We start from the raw sequence: 6000 nt of genomic DNA, 5'->3' as shown, positions 1-6000 counted from the left end.
GGGTGTGAATGGGGTAGAAACATAGATTTTAGGTCACTCGGTCTTCCACTCGACCTACCACTCGACCGAGCACTTTAATTCACTCGACCGAGTGGTACCAAGTCACCCAAAATGCCCAGACTTCATCCCCAAGCTTCACCAACAACAAAAGCCAAGAAATCCTTCTTTTGATGGTTTGTCTGAGCTTCAAACTGTCAACTTTCTACATGATTCAGTGAGGGAATTAACAACTAAGGATGAGGAGATAAGTGGGAAAATCAAGCAACTCCATGGTAAAGCCAAAAGTTCCTCTCCAAAGAAAGCAAGGGAAGGTCTGATTATTATTAGCAGACACAACTCTTTTAGCATTGACCCAGGAATAAGAGGAGCAATACAATCTTTGGGAACAAAGGAGACTTCATCACTTTCTATGACTCTTCCAAAGCATAAAAAGTATGCAAAGTCAAGCTTAGAGACTTTAAACAAGCTCACTTAGGAGGAAGTCCCAAAGGTATCCTTGTATATATTGGTTTAAGTTTCTTGTTATTTTGATCTTGTTTTCTTTAGTGTTATGGTTGGGCAGGTAGCATGAATGTCCTTTAAGCACTTGGTGGATATCAAATGAATCCCACCCTTAGCCCATCCCAAGTAGTACTCCAACTCTATCTTTGTATATACCATTGCATTTGTTGTTTTTGTGCTCTTTCTTGATTCTTAAATCCTCTTTCAAATTTCTCTTACACAAGGGACTGTGTAATTTAAGTTTGGGGGAGGGTTTGAGATGACATTTGATGTTGTGTTTTGTTTTCTTATTTCAAATTTTTAGCATAATCATGTTAGTACTTGTATTTCATCTATGGCATAGAAAAACCTAAAAATTTGAAAATTTTTGCAAAAATCTTTACAAAAAAAAGAGTGTTCATGTAGTTTGCATTGCATATTAGGATCTTGTTAATATGTTTCATGTAGGACTGTTTCATATTTGCATTAGGGATCTATGATGAGTTCAGCCTTTTTAACTTGTTTAAATTAGCTAGACTAGGATCAATGCCCAAGTTAATAGTACTTTGATGCTAGTTGAGTGAGCTAGAAACATAAGATTGAACCAAGCCTTGAATTCCTATATTGCATTTTGGTCTAAATGGAAGCATGTTGTGATTTGATGTCATTTCCTACTTATAAGAACCTAATATTGAGTTGTAATTATCTGGTTGTGCATTGTTTTAAACTCATGGATACCATACACATATTTGGATCATCTTTTTCCTTTTTACCACTCTTGTTGATCCAAATAGCTGATTTCACTTTTAAATCAGTTTCTCCTACCCTTAACCAACCCTTCTTTCAAGCCATGTTTATTCTTGAGTGTGTGAGGCCTTTTTGGGATTGAGCTTGGTAGAAAGTGTTAGGTTTGAGCTGACAAGAGTAAAGCCTTGTGTAGTTCTAGTTTGCAATTTTCAAACTAGATAGGACTAGGTGGTTTAATTGTTGGGTTTGGGACTTGGTTGTTTTGAAAAAAGAAAAGAAAAGAAAAGAAAAAAAAAAGGAAAGAAAAGGTTAGAGTCTTTAGGAGGGGAATGTGTTTAAGAGAATTTAAGCTCTAGTGAAAGAATGGGAAGTATAAAGATTGTTGAAGATGGTTCTAACCAAAGAAAAGAAAGAAAGAAAAGAAGAGTCTAGCAAAAAGCTTTTATGTCTTAAAGATTAAGAAGAAAAGGGAACCATATCAATTAGAAAGAAGTCCCCATTCCACTAGTTGATTCAAATAAGAAACCTCTCCTAAGGCTTAAAAACAAAAAGAGAAAAAGGGTACTTGAGAAGAGAAGAAGACAAAGGGTAGAATTAGGACCATTTGGGATTAGAATGTTAGGATCAAACACTTTGGGTGCCTTTGGGTAGACAAGGTTTTGTTCTTGTATGTGTCTATTAGTTCTTACCTTTAGCCTTCTTCTAAAGCTCAATCTATTTTTATGAGAGAACCTTGACTTAATGAGCCCCACTCTAAAGAGAGACCATCCTTGTCTCTAAACCTTTATCTCCAAGCCAAATGAGTTTAAACATTGCACAATCTGATTCATGTTCTTGCTTAATGAATGTTAAAGGAAATGATTGATCTGAATGCATGTGGATATCTAAGGCTTGAATCAGTAGAGGTTGTGATAGGTCTGTCTAAAGTTTTTAAGTACAGCTCATTCACCTTGCATCATAGTACTAGTAACTTGGACATTGATTCTAGGTAGCTCATTAGTAAGTTGTTAGGTTCTAAGATCCCACTTTCAAACCTCACCTTCCTACTTATGTCTTGTTTATTTGCTTGAGGGCAAGCAAAGACTAAGTTTGGGGGTGTTGATGTTACTATATTTTACCATATTTAAGGCCTTGTTTAGTTCATGTTTTGCATCATATAGAAATGATTCCTTAGGTTTTATAGCCATTTATGTCCAAATATACACTTAGGATGTTTAGAAGCATGCATTGCATACATTTGTGCATTTGGAGTATTATTAGGTGTTATGGAGCTCTAAAAGGGTAAGGAAGGACTTGGTGTTATTTCTGGAGCTAAACAAGAGGACTGAAAGTATGAGGAAGTGGATTCGCAAGGCAACTCGACCACAGCACTCGAGCAGGCACATGGTCGAGCTGACCGCCGCCTCCTTGTTTTGTCCTCTAGCTAACTAGGGCTTCTCTCTCTTTACTATATATATGTGTACTGGCACTTGTAGCCGAAGAGAGAGACCCTGGAGACCATGTAGACACCTCATAACCTAGGTTTTGCCATTTTTAGCTTCTTTTACTTTATTGCATCATCTCTTATCTTTTCTCTAGATTTTCATAGATTTGTATCCTTCATAACTTTGAATCTGTTGAATATTTGCTTTCACTTCTTTGTTCAATATTGTTCATCTTTATCTCATCTTTCTAATCATGATAGTTTCATTAATTTCTGGGTTTGTGTTCTTCATGATGATTTTTAGATCTTATTAGTGGCTTAGGATCTTAGGGATGGATTAGGCTGGGTAAAGGTTATGGTTGTTTACATTGGTCAAGCTTGATTGTTATATATCTCTTCTAGATTAGATATGCTCTATGCTATTCTTATACTGAGAGGGTAAGGATAGATCTTAAGTTTCTTAGCATCACACCAATGTCTAAGTTGTTAGATAAGGCTAATGCTAGAGATTATCATGAAGCATGCTAAGAGATTAGATGTTTAAAGTGATTTTTGACATTGATGATCTGGGTTTTAATGCCTGCTTTGATATGTAATAGCTAGTGAGAACTAGGTCTAAGAAGTATCTTGGCTTGATTGTTATTGTCATGAGAATGGATTAACATGTATTAGAAGATCATTGTCTAGAGATAGCTCATTGTTGATTGAGGTTTGTTGACCAATTTAGATAGCCATAGCTTGAGTCCATCCCATGAATCCATCCTTAGGATTTTCTTTGTTTATTGATTTCCCTGTTTAAGTATTGTTAATTGCTTGTTGTTTGCTCTGTTTTCATTATTTGCTCTGTTTCTGTTCATTCGCTTGTCAACTCGACCTCCCACTCGACCAAGCACTCGACCGAGTGCTAGGTCGAGCTCCATTTTACTTTCTTGCTTATGCATTGTTCTGTTCATGTTTTCTTCTGCTTATTAGTTAATTCTGCTTAGTCTTGTTTATTGCACTTGTTCTACAGTTTAATTCAGCATTAGTATTGTCTTAAGTTGCCTTAGTTCATTGCATTTCATTATTGTCATTAGGTTGTTAGAAACAAATCAACTTGATATTTGGCTTAACTTGAATGCATTGATCACATCTTGACTGCTTACATATCACACTCTTTATGGATTGACATCCTTTATGCTACAACATCATAAGGGAATTGAAACACCTTGCATTACATTCTGATCATTCTTACTTATGTTTGTTTGTTTGATTGCATCATTCATTCATTCATAAGTAGATACTTGAAAAAGTTCTTGTTTCAGCGACATCTGGTAAGTTTTTCTTCCAATCTTCCAAGCGCATTTGTCATCCAATCCGTATGGATCAGATCTTTAACCTCATCATTATCTTTTAGCCTTTTGTCATACCAAAACACACCCTTTTTCTTTTTCTGTGATAGGTCAAAGTGTGTGAGGATGGGTCTGTGATCGGATCCTTCAAAGCAACGATAGTCACTATGGCTAGATGGGTAAGCTTCTGCCTAAGCTCCATTTAACATAGCTCTGTCTAAGCGACAGAGAATTAAGTGATCAATTCTTTTTTCTCTCCAGGAAAGAAAATTTCCTTAATGTTGGAGAACATAGAGGTCACATTCTGACATGAACGACCGGGTATCACCGAAAGTGTCTTCTTGTCTTGGTGCCCCCCCCCCCTTGCTTTTCAGATGCATCTATGATGTCTTTGAAGTCTCATGTTAAGAACCATGGTTCTTCACGAGAGACTCGAATGGTTGTAAATTGTTCCCAGATAAGTTTTCTCTTTGATATGTAATGTTCTCCATAAATAAAAGTGGAAAGAATGTTTGCCCTATGCTTTAATACATGTGTCAATGAAATTGTTGCAGGAGGACAATATGGTGATTTCCACATTCTGGTTCCAGAGTAAAACTAAACCACCCCCTCCTGGGGTATGTGGGGAGACCAACATGTGAGACTTATAATTCATCCACTCTAAAGTTTTCCTCACTATGTCATCACCATTCTTTGTCTCCATAAGGAATAGTATATCAGGTGAGATTTCCGAATGTATCTCATGCAAACGGCGGACCATTGTGGGATTCCCCAACCCATAACAGTTTCAGCTCAGAATCTTTAAGGAAGAGGATTTGGTGGATTTTAAAAATCCGCATTTTTCTTTTTCATGGCAGGGATCAACACTCCTTTTGGGGGAGGGGGGATTCCATCAGATGTTTCTCTTTGAAGGGACAACCTCTCTTTTATAGATTCTTGTTTCCTTGTACCAGCTTGGTTTCCTCATTTTTGATGGTTTAGCGTTGCATTGGTTGATTTTTTTTGGGAGCCATTCGTTAGATTCCTTTTTTGGCTTTTCGCTCCCATTAGTTACATTGTTGCCTTGGTTGGAGGTTTCACTAATGGGGGTCTTCCCCTTCCTTTCTTTGTGACTTTTCAAAGTTTCTCAAGAGCTTGTAGATTTTTATTACAACCACTAGTAGTGGATTCTCGGATTTCTGCAGTCGGAGAATGGTTCTGACCCGGTAAGTTTTTAAGAGCAATGGTTGCATTTTGGATTCTTCTATCTGCTGTCGTGGCCATTAGATTTTTTGCTTCTCCTTGTATGACTCTTTGTTTTCTAGCTGCACATTTAGTAGGATCAACGACTGTTAAGTATTGGACTGAGACTTCTCTCAGTTCACTCATGACTTGTTCTTTTAAAGGTACACTTGGTGGAGGAGAGGTAAACTCATCATGGTCTATCCTACATCTTAACTCCACGCTTGGTGGAGTAGGGGGTCAGGGTTTGTCCACAATCATTCTAATGGTGGATGGTGGTAGTTTGAGGAGTCTAATGCTTCCAAGTGGTAAACTGATGATGGAGTTATTTCTCTCTCCACTTCATCCTTGGGGTTTTGTGAGGTTCCATTCTCTCTACAGTAATGATGGGAAAACGAGTATCCACACTGTGAATATCTGCCTTGGTTTGTCTCTTGTGGCTTGAGCGAATGGTCTCATTATTCATGCCCTCCGATGTGTATGATCTTTGACTTAATTCATGATCTGATCATCCTTTTTTTCTTCTAGTAGATCTAGATGGTTGATATGTCTATATTTTGTCTCTCTTTAGCATATATTTATTATACATTTAGCTAGGATAACACATTGTTTTGTTTCATTTTCTAGTCCTTTCTATACACTTTGCATGTTTAGGTAGTTCTTGCATCATCCTTGCATACATTGTGCATTTTAGAATATTTCAGCTATCTAGGAGACGTTGGGTACACATCGCTCGACCCATCCGCTGCGCAACACTCCGGGAAGCGTCAACCGAGCCATCCGTTCGAGCCGTTCCAC

This window comes from Camelina sativa, chromosome 1 (genome assembly GCF_000633955.1).
Source record: "Camelina sativa cultivar DH55 chromosome 1, Cs, whole genome shotgun sequence".
NCBI classification, from domain to species: domain Eukaryota; kingdom Viridiplantae; phylum Streptophyta; class Magnoliopsida; order Brassicales; family Brassicaceae; genus Camelina; species Camelina sativa.
Note: the sequence above shows the minus strand (reverse complement) of the source record.